Here is a 14,945-nt window from a genome sequence, read left to right as displayed (position 1 = left end):
GAGCACGAGAGGGGGCAGGGAGGGAGGGTAGAGGCAAGGTAGCCGAGGACAGAGGAGGGGGGACAGCAGAAGAGGAAAGGAAGTTGATGAGGCGTGGGAAGCGTCTATCAAAGAGGTGAAGGTTGGCCTGAGGACCTTGGACCAAGACGGTCCCATTAGTGTAGACATTAATGATGGCCTTATAGGAGTGGAAGGAGGCCAAGAGGACATCCCAACGGGTGCCACCATTAATGGGAGAAGAGGAGAAAGGAGAGAGCACAGAGACCATATGGAGGGTCCATAGGTCAGGCGAAGACACGAAAAAGAGGATGTCAGTAAGAGTTTCCTTGGAGCAGGCACTAGTGTAGGTGTCAGCGATAGGGAGGCCTGGGTTGGAGACCAGGATGTCCTTTTTAAACTTCTTCCTACCAGATTTAGTGAGGAGAGCAGGATAGTCAATAGAGAAGCAGTTAGAGAAGATAGGCGAGATAGAGAGCACCATGGAGTAGGAGGGAGTGGGGGGGGGGACAGACGAAACAAGAGCACGCAGGCAGGAAGTGAGCGGCATTCACTAATGCGCATTACCGATCTAACAACCCTTATTATAAGTCCCACCACACAATTCAGTAACAATGAACAGGCTGGATTTTATGGTAAAAACTCAAATGTATTTAAATAAAACAAAGCCACAGGCGGTCCCCTTACTTTTTGGAGTCACCAAGAGATGTCAAATATGCTGTACATGGGCTTAGTTACTCAGTTAAACTTGGCATGCATGTAACAATCTCACTTCATATAATACACACATTAACGCACACTACAAAACTCTTAATAATTCTAACAGGTATAATCCTAAATAATACCAGGCCCCCTCTAAGCAGCACTTAATTCTATGTCCACTATGCTCTTTATCGCCCAGTATGAACTTTAATTTCAATTCAAATTAACTTAAATCAGCTTCAGTCAATAAATAACTGGACCCGCATACTTTATTTTCTCAAGTAGCAAAATAAAGTAATGGTAGCAGACAAAGCACGAACAGAAAGATGACATTTATATACATATATGTACATCACTTTACCGCCAATGTGAATTGTGATTGAAATACAGGTTAAAATGAATTGCATCAGAATTCTGCTGGTCTGGGTCTGAAAAACAATGCTATCAATTTAGAATGCACAGGATGTCAGTTCACCCATCCATGATAGGAAAATGGTTTTGCGATTTTCAAATACAAGGATATGTACCCCTCCTACTTCGCTTTGCAAAGCTTTGCAAAGCCAATCACTGTGGTATGTCAAGAGAAAGGAGAGGGTATTTTTATATTGGGAATATTGGTCATGGGAATGTCATTAGGATGGCTAACTCCCTTTCACTATCCATTCACTTCTTTATGTCACAGATCACACTCTATCAAGCATTTCTTCATTAGTTTTTCATTAGGTTATGATGCTGGGCCCTTGAACCACAGTCCAATATGGACAAAATCTGTGAAAACGCTAAATGTACTTCTTAAATATCACTTTCTAAATTTCTACACTATCTGCGCTGGGAAGCATTCCCTAATTTATACAGCTCACAGAGCACAGAAAAAGCAGTTTGGCAATTATTAAAATGTAATCATGCTCAGCTTCAAGTACAATGAAAAAGGATATAACTCACATTAGCAACTATAGTATGCCAATTCTAGCAATAATATCTTGTCAGTCCCTGCATTCTGTGTGCAGACACGCTATGTTTCCTACATGATGTCAAATTTCATACGGCCTTCATATAGTGGAAGGAACCTTGCAATATTCCACTATAATATAAAGGTATTCTATTTGGAAATTATGCCCCCTAGTGGCAACCACCAACCTTATTCACTTGCACCGCACTAACTTTGAATGGTTCTTCCAAGGCACAGAGTCAATAGAGACCTTCTAGTGTTCCCTGGAAACTCCCAGTCAGCAGGCCTCTCCTGGGCCATTTCTCCTTTTTTCAGGAAAGCAAATCTGCCACAGAAAAGTTGGATCAAATTCCCTCAGGGATTAGGCCTTGATATCTCCAGATGATAGCCATATTCAGCACTCATCCAATCTGAACAGGTTGTGTTCTTTCCTGCAGCTTTTAATTCCAGAGTCACCTATTTTTTCTGTTCCTGCTTTTTAAAATGTGCAATATTCTCATTTGAATGTCATGATAATATCACAGTTTTTGAATGGTCAATTTCTTCTATTGGCTTGCCTCAATGTCAAACACTCCCATCCTAACACAGCCCTCAATCTCCAATTGGATATTCATATGTTTGAATAAGGAAAAGGTAGGGGCTGATTTACTTGGAGTAATATTTAATTGTGAATTGGTTTCTGTTTTTACATTTTGTCATGGCAACGTGCCACGTCGATAAAACACGGATTTCTGTAATGCCCAGGACTAGACACATGTGTGAACATGCGGGATACATGTGTATGATATTTTTTCATAAAGATATTAATATTCATCATTTTACTCATTGTTTTCAATGTAGAACATGTATACTGTGCAGATAGACACTAATCTCTCAATCACAACAAGCTCTCTGGCTTCTTGTAAGTGTTATGTTTACAGAGATTTGTAAATGCATGTGTGATGTCAATTGAAATGCTGTATGGTTTATTATGGAATCCCATTCTTAGTTGAATTTCTGATGCCAGCAGGCCTCTCAGCCAATGATTGATTTGAGTCCAAAGACAAATTCCTTTGTTCTCATTCTATTAGAACAACTATGTGATCTAACAAATAAAAGGCAACGTCAAAAGGTGAACAGTATAAGTGCGAAAAAAAATATTTTGTGACGTCTAATCGGATCCCTGACTCTCTGGTCACATCAAATCATAATTTCCTAAATGGACTGGCAAAGCTGGGAGATGCTCATTACTCAGAAGACTGGACTGGTTTCCAAGATATTTTGTCCTGGGGGTTTAATGGATTTTTCCTGATTAAAGAAAAACACAGGTTATACATTTCAGATGGTCAATCTAATTCTTGTGGGATTCTTAACTTCCCCCACATGGGAACCTGCATGCAGAGCTGTGGTGAAGAGGTTTGTTTGTTTGTTTGTTTATTTATTTGGTAATGCGCTCCGAGCCCGTGGGCATCTGGGCGCAACAGTACAAGAGGACTCGAAACTTAGTTACAAAGCCTGACACAGGCTATTACAGAAAAACAGTGGTTGGTTACAGTAGGTGATACAATGCATATAAAATATCAAGTTTAAACGCAAAAAGAGCAGCATTATAACAGGTTGTGCCGTTTCCACTAGGGTGAGGGACGTTGCATGTCGTTGTTGTGCAGCCATTTGAGAGCGTAGGATCTGAATCTTGTGTAGGGTAAGGGGCATCTAAGGTCGGGTGGGAGTGTGTTCCATGATTCTGCAGCTCTAACTGGGAAACTTGCACCGCCCGCTGTGGTAAGTTTGAATCTGGGGACTTCCAGTAGGAAGGTATTGGCAGATCTCGTCAGTCGGTTAGAGGGTCTCCAGTTGATTCTTTCCGCTAGGTAGGGGGGTGCTTGATTGTTGAGGCATTTAGAAGTGAGGGAAATAGTTTTAAGAAGGATTCTGTCCTTTATCTTTAGCCAGTGGGCTTCAATCCGGTGTTTGGAGATATGTTCTCTGCGTGGGATGTTCAGAGCTGCTCTAAGAGCGTTATTTTGCAATCTCTGGAGTTTGTCAGTGACCGACTTGTTGGCACCTGAGTATAAGGCGTTGCAATAGTCGAGTCTGGACATGACAAGGGCATTGGCTAAGGTGAGGCAACTGGCACTGGACAGGAAGGGTCTGGCGGCACGGATGAGTTTACACGTGTAGGTGGTTGAGGAGGCGAGGGAATTCACTAGCTTTTTGAGGGTGAGAGCTGAATCAAGGTAAAAACCCAGCGTTTTGACCTCGCGCATAACCTTAATAGTATTGTTATCAATGTTAAATGAGGTGTAGTCCGGGGTGAGTTTGGATAGTTTGTGGTCTGAACCGAGGAGCAGGATTTCAGTTTTATCGTCGTTCAGGCAGAGGCCATGTGTGGCCATCCATGTTTGAATGAGGATGTAAATTTTATTCACCAGAGCCAGGTCCACTTCGTAGTTGCCCGAAAGGGGTATGAGGATCTGGGTGTCATCTGCGTAATTAGTGTAGGTGACGCCCAGACTGTCCAACTTGTCGAACAATGGCTTGGTGAAGATATTGTACATAGTGGGTGAGACACAGGAACCCTGTGGGACTCCACATGTGATTTGGATAGGGTCAGCACAGGTGGTGGAGGAGAACACTCTCATAGTCCGGTTGGCTAGGGGGGGCGTGGCCTGATGTCCATGGTGTGAGGACGCGGTTCCTGTGAGCTCCGGCCGAGCCGCGCAGTCCGATCCTGTTCTGGGTACCGAAAACCCAACAAATCAGCCCATCCTTCGGTGCAGCTGTACATCAGGCGATTAGCTGCACCCTACGACTTGTTCCGACAGAAATCGGAGATCAGGGAGCTTCTCTGACGCTTCGCCCCGGCCTCCCCCTGCCCCCTGAGAGAGGTGCACGGGATCTGGCCGAGGCGCGAGATCGCTTCCCGTTTCGAGCGTCGCGGCTCCTCTGCGGCGCCCAGCCTTTGGTGCAGCCGTAAATCAGGCGATTGGCTGCACCCGACTTCTTGCCCTGACAAAAAACGGAGAGCCGGGGCCCGCTGAGACGCTCCGGTTGGGCTCCCCCTCTCTCCCATAAGAGACTTCCAAGATGGCGGCCACGATGATCTGACGATCTCGGAGCAACCCCGGAGCGGGACAGGGAGCGCACACCCTGTGGGGGCCAGATCCCAGCCCTCCAGGCGCCTCTACCATTGCCCCCTACCGTCCCGGGGTGAGGACCACTACAAGACCCCATCGATCCATCGACACACCGCCAACGAAGCCGGAGCGCGACTGTGGAGGGGGGTCACCGAGTCGGAACTACTGGACTTTCCGGACCACCTACTGCATTCCTGACTCGGGCGTTCAGGGCGGACTGCCTATTCTCCGGGGAGCGGATCCCCCCACCAGACCTACACACCTCGAACTGGATCGGAGGCTGGCTCCAGATCCACTCAAACTACAACGATCACAACGCTCACAGGTGAGGCCTTCCCGGGTTGGGCCGTTCCCAGCGGTCCGGGCCTGGCGACTTTCTCACGGGGTTGAGGGACCTTGCCTGCCCACCCCAGGCGGCTCCCACCGAACCCCCGACTCCTGCACTCTCCCCGGCTAACCTCATTAGGCAACGCTATCTCCCTGTAGGACCCGGACCTCTCTTGTCCTCTCCTGTCCTACTAAAGGCAGGGCGCTCACACCCGCGGTGCGCCCAGATCCCGACCCACACGGGGCCTAATATCCCCGAACCTCTACGTCCCGCCGAAATCAAACCAGAAAGAGAGAGGCCGCCTGTCCCGACGGGAATCCCCTTGCGCTCCCAACCAGAACTGAAACAGCCCATCATGGCGGCAGCAAGAAACAAAACCAAAAATGCCACCCTAGATCCTTTTGTCACGGCGAAATCTCACCCCACCGCCCAGACCTCAACAGATGACTCAGCAACACGAGGTAGCCCGGACACCAGACATGACCAGCTGCTAGGGGCGATTGAGGCCCTAAAATCATTTATAGACACGAAGATAGGGGAAGTAAAAGCTGACATCCAGCTGATAAGGCAAGACGCTCGCAACCTAGCTGAACGTGTCACCGTTGTGGAGTCCCATCAAGAGGATATGGCGACTGAATCGGCAGCCATGAAATCAGAACTAGCAGAACTTAAACATAAGGTGACCCTGCTGGAGGCGAGGTCCGAGGAAGCGGAGGGCCGCGCTAGACGCAGCAACATTAGGATACTGGGCATACCGGAGGGGACAGAGACTGCTGACCCGACGACCTTCGTGGAATCCTTAATCCAACAAGAGATCGGAGCGGAGAACCTCTCGCAGGGCTTCTCCATAGAGAGAGCACACAGATCGCTCCAGAAGAAACCACCCCCAGGCTCCTACCCTCGCCCCATCATAGCAAAGGTCCTCAATTTCCGAGACCGAGAGGTGATCCTGAAGTTTTCAAGGGAGGGAGGAGAGATAATACGAGGCAACTCGAGAATCACGATATACCCCGATTATACCCAGGCGGTCCAGAGAGCGAGGAACTCCTTTGTCCCAGTTAAGGCCAGGCTGAGGAAACTAGACCTAAAATATATGCTCCTATATCCCTCCAGGTTGAAGGTAATCTACAAAGGAAAATCAATATTTCTCGAGACCCCAGCTGCGGCTAACATGTGGATGGAGCACAATAACCTGGCTGATACCCCTGTTGAATCCCCACACGGGAAACTTAGCGAAGGTACCCGAAGATGAGGGCCGCACGCCCCGACACAGATGCCTGTACCCTTCTACAATAGCCTGAGAGGGCAAGGAACTCTAATCTCAAGAAGCAAAACTACTATGTGAGTTGCTAAAAGACTGCGGGACTCGCCCGTTCTCCCACGCATGGACGAAGACCTCAACCCCACGAAAGACCAGTGCAGGCCAGTTGCCAGCACACACCTACCCGCGCCAGACACCCGGATTGGGACAGGCAGCGTGGGAGCACCTGAGCACTCCACCGTTGTGTCAGTCGCTGGGTGCACAAGTTTTAACTGTTTCACACAAGTTATCATCGTTCTGACTGTCCTTACTCCGAGAGCATCCGCCCAAATGGAACCGAACCCAAAACTCACCACAGGAGCTAATCACTCCACTCATCGTGGACAGACCATGGCTCACGATAACAAGCGGAAAAATCCCAAAGAGGTCGCAAACCCCTCCTCAACAATTAACACAACCAAACAATGGCACCAAAACTTAGAGTAATCACATGGAACGTCAGGGGGTTGGGGTCCTACCTTCGGAGAAATCGAATACACTCTTATCTAAAGAGGAAGAAGGTATCAATCGCACTCCTACAAGAAACACACCTCTCGGCCGACTCTGCAAATAAGTTACCAAACTACTGGGGGGGCCAAGGCTACGGATCATCATACTCGAAGTATGCAAGAGGTGTGTACACGTGGGTGAGCCCAGACACACCATTTCAACAGCTGGGGGTGGAGCAGGATATCGAAGGCAGGTACTTGCTGCTGTGGGGCATGCTGGAGGGCACCCGTATATGCATAGTAAACTCGTACTTCCCCCAGCATGGAATACCCTCTTTCCTCAAGAAGCTGTGTGCTAAACTTGTGCTCCACAGGGACCATAGCCTCCTGTGGGGAGGCGACTTCAACTGCGTCATTAATGTGGAATTGGATAGATCCACCACACCACGTTCAAACAATAATCTCCCTGCTTTGGCCCTCCACAGAACAATTGAAGACCTGCACTTGGTGGACACCTGGCGAGACCTTCACCCCACAGACAGATCATATTAATTCTACTCGGCCCCCCATAACCTGCACACCAGGATAGACTACCTCTTCATAAACGACGAACTGACCCCCCAGGTCGAGTCCGCAGAGTACCTGGGCAGATCAATCTCAGATCACTCCCCACTATTAGTGCAATTCTGCCTGCGACCCCCCCTACCTCCTATCCCAACGTGGCGTATGCCAGTGAAGACACTATCTGACCCTGCATTTAAGGACCACCTGGCCGAGAAACTAGAGGAGTATATAGAGATCAATAAGGGATCAGTAGTAAAATGGAGTACTCTCTGGGAGGCAATGAAGGTGGTGACGAGGGGAGAGGTGATTGCTGAGGCGGGTGGAATCAGGAAACAATTGAGGAGGGAACTGGAGGCCGAGGAGGAAAAGATCAAGCACCTCGAAAGCAATTCCCCCCCCACAATTGAGACAGAGAGCAAGCTGAGAGAAATCAGGGAGGAATGCAGAACAGCATGGGAAAGGCTCTCGAAGTTTGACTTCTCTACCCGCACCATGAAAGCTCATAAAGAGGCGGACAAACCAGGCAGGATACTAGCCTGGTTGTGCCGGAAGGAACATCCGAAGCAGGCCCTTACAGAGATCAGAGACGGTAACGGCACAATCCACAAAACACAACAAGCAATAAATAAGGTCTTCACTGACTTCTATGCGGAATTATATGCTCACAGCGACCTTATACCTGAGTCAGACATAAGAGACACCCTCGAAGAAGTAGACCTACCTAAACTGGCCCCTGAGCAAAGAAATATGCTGGGAGAGGTCATCACGATCGAAGACATCACCGACGCGATTAGGTCCCTCTCCACAAGCAAGACCCCTGGAACCGATGGCCTTACCCCCGAGTTCTACAAGACATACGAAAAGATTCTCTCTCCCATACTACACGAAGTCTACGCGGAGGCATTCGAGACAGGCACGCTACCAGGCACCATGAGAGAGACCCTCATAGTGCCGATGCTCAAGCCAGGAAAACCACCTGAAAAATGTGACTCATATCGCCCACTTGCGCTCCTAAATTATGATAGCAAAATTCTTACGACCATACTCGCTAAGAGGCTCTCAAAGGTGATAGGTTCCCTGGTACATGTGGACCAGTGTGGTTTTGTCCCTGGACGCAACACTACAGCCAATTTGAGAAGGCTTCAGCACATAATGGCACAGACAGAGGAATGCAAAGAAGACCTGGCAGTTCTCTCGCTCGATGCCATCAAGGCTTTCGACTCGATCTACTGGGAGTGGCTAATCGAAACCCTGAGAGAGTTTGGAATGGGCGAATACTTCATCCGATGGGTCAAGGTTCTTTACAGTAACCCAGTGGCAAGAGTCAAGACAGGGGGCTTGGTGTCGGGAGCCTGGGCTATTCAGAGGGGAACCAGACAAGGATGCCCGCTCTCGCCAATGCTATATATACTAGGCCTGGAACCAGTGGCAATTTATTTCAGGAAACAGCTGTTCGATGCGGGCATAAGTATTGGCGGTACGGACAACATCGTTTCCTTGTACGCAGACGATGTTCTTCTATACCTTTGAGACCCCCAGATGAATGCCCCGATAGCCCTAGACATCTTAGATAATTTTTCGAGATACTCAGGCCTAAAGTTCAGCCGACAGAAATCATCCGCCTTCCCATTGGCTGGCCTTAGGAGAAAGAGCACAGAAGAGCTACCTGAGATTGGGATTCAGTGGCAATCTGAGTCCTTCCGCTATCTAGGCATCACCATAAAGCACACACCAATCTCCACTCACGAATGCAACACTGAAGCCGCATTATCGGGGGTACGGAACTCCATCAAATTTTGGTCAAAACTACCGCTATCAATGATGGGCAGAGCTGCAATAGCTAAAATGATAATTTTACCTAGATTCCTTTATTACTTCATCAACATAATATACTACATTCCTCCATCCTTCTTCAGGAAGCTAGAATCCCTGATCCGAGACTTTCTTTGGGGACGAACCAGGCACAGGATTACACTGAACATCCTCACACTTCCCTACTCCGCTGGAGGAATCCAACTACCCGATTTCCAGGGATATTATCTGGCGGCACAACTAACACATGTCGCCAAATGGCTGAGCGATGAGCCCTCGGCTGAGACGAACCTTCTCTGCCAGCTGACCTCACCCCTGCATCCTAAAGAGCTAATATGGAACAACAAAATAGGGCCCCCTGACCCGCCCATAATAGTGCAGGTGGGTCGACAGGTGTGGAAAAAGATTAGATCTATGCTGGGTTTGAAGCACCTATACTCACCCGAGATTCCCATTCTTGCTGACGTATGTGCAGCCCCCGATGACCTATCAATAATGAGAAGATGGGAGAACTGTGGTGTCTACACGTGGGGAGACATGTTCGACGAAGGGCAATTCAGAGACTTTGAATCACTACAGGGAAACGATGGGCTCGCCCCGTGCCACTACCTATGGTACCAAAAGGTTAAATTTATCGCCAAGAAGAAATGGAATGTGTGGCCTGAGGAACCCGAAACACACGCCCTGATCCAAGAGATGCACGGAGTCAGCGACGGTTTGAAACCAACATCAAGACTATATACCCAAATAAACGACAGATCGAACCCAAGAAGTACACGCTTGAAAGAGAAGTGGGAATCTGACCTGGGGACCGAAATCACGGTGGGAGAATGGTCTAGAGCCCTAGCATACCCGAAGGAGATATCCAGGAACGCCAGGTTCAGGCTAATACAGCTCAATGTCTTATATAGGACTTACATGTCCCCACACAGAATATCCACCTTCAATGACAGAGTCAGCCCGATGTGCCCATGGTGCCCCTCTGACCACGCTGACATGATCCACATGTTTTGGAACTGCCCTAAATCTCAGAAACTATGGTTCGCTGCTGAACAGACGTGCAGGAAAGCTGGCCTGGAGATATATGAATGGACACCGAAAGAGTGCCTCTTAGGCACCTACCCGAGGCTAAGCAAGATCAAGCACTTGATGAAACTAATGGACATAGCATGTGTGCTGATAAAAAGAACGATCGCAATGGCCTGGAAATCCCCAGCAGGCCCCAGGTACGAACCTTGGATCAGGGAGATGGAAAGATGGACGATAGCAGAAACTAGAGCATGGGAGGAGGGAAGCAATCGGGGTGGAGAAGACTCGAGCTCCACACTTGAGGTCTGGAAGACCCTTCTGAGAGACATGATCTTCTCGTCGACCTATAAACCTCCCTGAATCAACCACCCACAAATGTCACAATGGCCAAATTTGTGCACTGTCGCCTCCATCCTGCACAAGCCACCCCCCCTCCGCGCACCTCAAAGACCATTCAGAGCCCAACGGAATAGAGACCGGGGTTCACCTTCACAAGCAAAGTCCACAATAACTCGGAGACCAAGAGACAGTCACTGTTATCACTTTTATTTCTTTTGTTTCTTTTCCCTTTTTTCCTCTTGTTTGTTCCGTTCACTGTTCAATGTTATTCATAACTAATATGGCATAAGTGGTATGCAATTCATGATTGATACAAACCAGGATTGTAATGGTCCGTAATATAACTGTAAATGTTAAATGCCAATAAAAACATTACAAAATAAAAATAGTCCGGTTGGCTAGAAAGGATTGGACCCAAGCTATAGCATCTCCTGTGAAGTTGGTAGCCAGCTTGAGGTGGTTGCATAAGACTGCATGGTCCACCAGATCAAAAGCTGCTGACAAGTCCAGTAAGAGTAGTAGCGCTATTTTCCCATTACCTTAAATTCCTCAATTTTGGTTTTGAGATCTATCAGGGCAGTTTCCGTGCCATGGAGAGGGCGGAAGCCCGATTGGCGCAAGCCTAGTAGATGATTAGCTTCTAGGTACTCTTGAATTTGGAGATAGGCTACTCTGTCGATAATTTTTAGTAGGAAGGGCACCGTGGTAATGGGCCTATAGTTAGTCGGGATAGAGGATCGAGGGTTTGTTTTTTGAGAAGGGGGAGGACCCAGGATTCTTTTAAGTTGGCTGGCACTGTGTTAGATTTGAAGGATGAGTTAATAAGCTTTGAGATGAAAGGGGCTAAGTCTCTGGCAGCATCCTTTATTATTTGAGCTGGACAGCTGTCGCCCTTACAGTTGGAGGGCTTCAGTGAGAGGATGGCCTTTTCAGTGTCGATGATGGAGATCGGTTTAAAGCTAAAAGGGGGGATAGTGGTAGGTTCAGTTACTGGAGGCAGTTGTTGATCAGTAAGAGAGAGGGCGTCTTTTTTGTTCGTTATTTTAAGTTGGAGGGTGGAGATTTTGTTTGATAGGGCATTCTGTATATTAGTGCACCATATCTTGTCCTTTGGGACCGTGTCAGATGGTTGGATAGGGGATTCCATTTCCCGGAGGATGGCAAATAGTTCCTTGGTATTCGATTTGGCATTGGTAATTCTGTCATTGAATATGTTTCTTTTGGTGTTGATGATTTCAGACTTGTAGTGTTTTGTAGCTTGGGTTAGCTTGGCTTTGTTGTCGTTAGTGGGCGAATTACGCCAGATGGTTTGGAGTTTTCGTTTCTGCTTTCTAAGGTCCTTAAGGTGGGGGGTGAACCAGGCGTTGAGGTGGGCTTCTTGCTTAGCTTTGCGTAATTTTGCAGGTGCGATGGTGTCTAGTGCGTGAGACATAGCTTTGTTAAAGGTGTCTACTAGTGTATCTGGGTCAGTGTTGTCCTTCAGACCGTTAATAGTGGGCAGGAGGAGGGGGATAAGTTTTTCTGTAGTAATATCTTTTTTATTTCTGGTGGGGAGTGGTGGTATCATTTTGATAGTCTTGGGGCTGGGGAGGTCAAGTGTGGCAGTGAAATTTATTAGAAAGTGGTCAGTCCATAGTTGAGGGGTGATGGAGGTGATGACTATGTTACAGTTGAGTTCTGAGACCCAGTCCAGGGTTCTGCCTTTAGCATGTGTGGGGGAGAGAATTTTTTGGGTAAGGCCTTGGTCGTTTAGGATAGCTGTTATAGAAAGGGCATTTTTATTGCCTGGTTCATTGAAGCCGATGTTGAAGTCGCCCATCAGCAGCGTTTGCGAGTGTTTTTGGGTATTGTTCGCTATGAGGGTAGTAAGGTCATCTTCAAAGGTTCCCAGGGGACCTGGGGGCCTGTAGATCAGGTGAATGGCTAGCGTGCGGTTATTGGAGAGTTGCATTTTTGCTGAAAGTACTTCGCAGGAAGCGCAGGGGTGTGAGGTGGTGAGTCGGATAGGCAAGGTGGTTTTCGCGATGATTGCTAGGCCACCGCCTTTAGCATTAGGTCTGTCAACTCTGTGGATCTGGTAGTTGTCAGGTATGGCTAACATCAGTGAGGGTCCTGCTGCCTCATGGAGCCAGGTTTCTGTTACGGCAAGGAAGTCAATGCTACTGTTGTTCAGAATGTCAGCAATTTCAATTGCATGTGCTACCATGGATCTGGCATTGATAAGGGATCCAGTAAGAGTTAGGGTGTTGTTGGGAATGGGATGACTTACGAGTCTTTTTGTGTGCTTATTTTGACTCTGGCGTATCTTTTGGTAGGGGTGAGTAGGAGTTAGGGTTGGAGTTAAAGGTGTTGAAGCTAGAGTTTGCTTATCCATGTGTGTCTGTAAAGATGGGAGTCTAGCAGTATTGTTCGTACTGTTTCTTTTAGGTTCGTAAATGCAAGGTAGCCTTGCCCTGAGTCTCAGGTTTCTATCAATGGGGGGGCGAGAGCTGAGGGTAGCAAAGGTCATGATTGTAGCTAGGAGGGTCAAGGAGGTCAAGTTTCTGCACATGGTAGTTGGTGTGGTCCGCAGATGCACTTTACTTTCCTTGTTTGGTTGAGATGTCTGGCTAGGGTGGCACAAAGGTGTAGTGCAGGTGGCTAGTTGAAACTGGGGCTGCGCCTAGTGATAGAGGGCGTGATATTCACGAAGCACAGTGTGGGCTAGAGTGCATGGTCTGTTAATGATGATGGGGCACAACACAATCAAGGTGGCCCGTTAGCGACCATAAGGCACAACACAGTTAAGGTGGTCCGTTGGCGACCAAAGGGCACAACACAGTTAAAGTAGTCCGTTAGCGACCATAAGGCACAACACAGTTCAAGTGGTCCGTTAGCGACCATAGGGCACAACACAGTTCAAGTGGTCAGTTAGCGACCATAAGGCACAACACAGTTCAAGTGGTCCGTTAGCGACCATAGGGCACAACACAGTTAAAGTGGTCCGTTAGCGACCATAGGGCACAACACAGTTCAAGTGGTCCGTTAGCGACCATAAGGCACAACACAGTTCAAGTGGTCCGTTAGCGACCATAGGGCACAACACAGTTAAAGTGGTCTGTTAGCGACCATAAGGCGCAACACAGTTAAAGTGGTCCGTTAGCGACCATAAGGCACAACACAGTTAAGGTGGTCCGTTGGCGACCAAAGGGCACAACACAGTTAAAGTAGTCCGTTAGCGACCATAAGGCACAACACAGTTCAAGTGGTCCGTTAGCGACCATAGGGCACAACACAGTTCAAGTGGTCAGTTAGCGACCATAAGGCACAACACAGTTCAAGTGGTCCGTTAGCGACCATAGGGCACAACACAGTTAAAGTGGTCCGTTAGCGACCATAGGGCACAACACAGTTCAAGTGGTCCGTTAGCGACCATAAGGCACAACACAGTTCAAGTGGTCCGTTAGCGACCATAGGGCACAACACAGTTAAAGTGGTCTGTTAGCGACCATAAGGCGCAACACAGTTAAAGTGGTCCGTTGGCGACCATGAGGCACGACGCACTGAGAGAAACCATGAACACCTAGGTATAAGTAGTACCAAGAAAACTAGGGTCTAAGTACGTGGACACAGCAATGGTAGTTATGGTGGGTACGGGTGTGGATCAGATTATGCAAGCATGAGACGATTCATTAGCAGCGCAATGGGGGGCAAAATTTAAATGCATAGGTTCATGGGTACCTAGATCAAGTTTATCAAGAGGGTAGGTGCAGTACAGGGGCATCTAGATGCGAAATGGCACAATTAGGCAGCCAGCAGCAGTGCATCACAATTTACTGGGCACAGTATAAAGTCTTCTAGGTACAAAATGGCAATTGGGCAGGCATTGCAGTCTGTGACAGGAGATGAGATGGGACGTATCCAAGTGGCACATTATAGGCAAGGACAGCAAAGACATGTGCGGCCGTGTGGGGTGGCAGCAATTAGTTAGACAAGAGCATAAGTAATGCGTTGTAAATTAGACGCTTCTAGGCAGCAGGTGGCTTACCTGGAGCAGCACGGGCAGAGTTTATGGCCCCTGGCTCCTGTGACTCCAAACAGGCACACAACAGGCCTTAGAATGGCCTTTGGATTGGCCGGCGATCCGCCTGCCGGCGGTTCCTACGAGTGAAATCGAGGTTTAGCCTCGATTTCGTGCCGCGATGCGCCCGGCATGGGCAAGTCAGGCACTTGTGGGGACAGGGTCAGGCAGGCCCTGTTCCGATGGCACGCTCGCTTCCTGGATCCTCGTTCCTCGTCGGATCCTCTGCTGGGCTGGGGGGCTGGGAGGGCTCCTGCCCTCACCCCTCTAGGTGGATGTTGGGAGTGGGGGACCTGGGGC

Source organism: Ambystoma mexicanum, chromosome 2q (assembly GCF_040938575.1).
Source record: "Ambystoma mexicanum isolate Mex_15411 chromosome 2q, UKY_AmexF1_1, whole genome shotgun sequence".
Classification (NCBI taxonomy): Eukaryota; Metazoa; Chordata; class Amphibia; order Caudata; family Ambystomatidae; genus Ambystoma; species Ambystoma mexicanum.
This window is presented reverse-complemented; position numbering follows the sequence as displayed.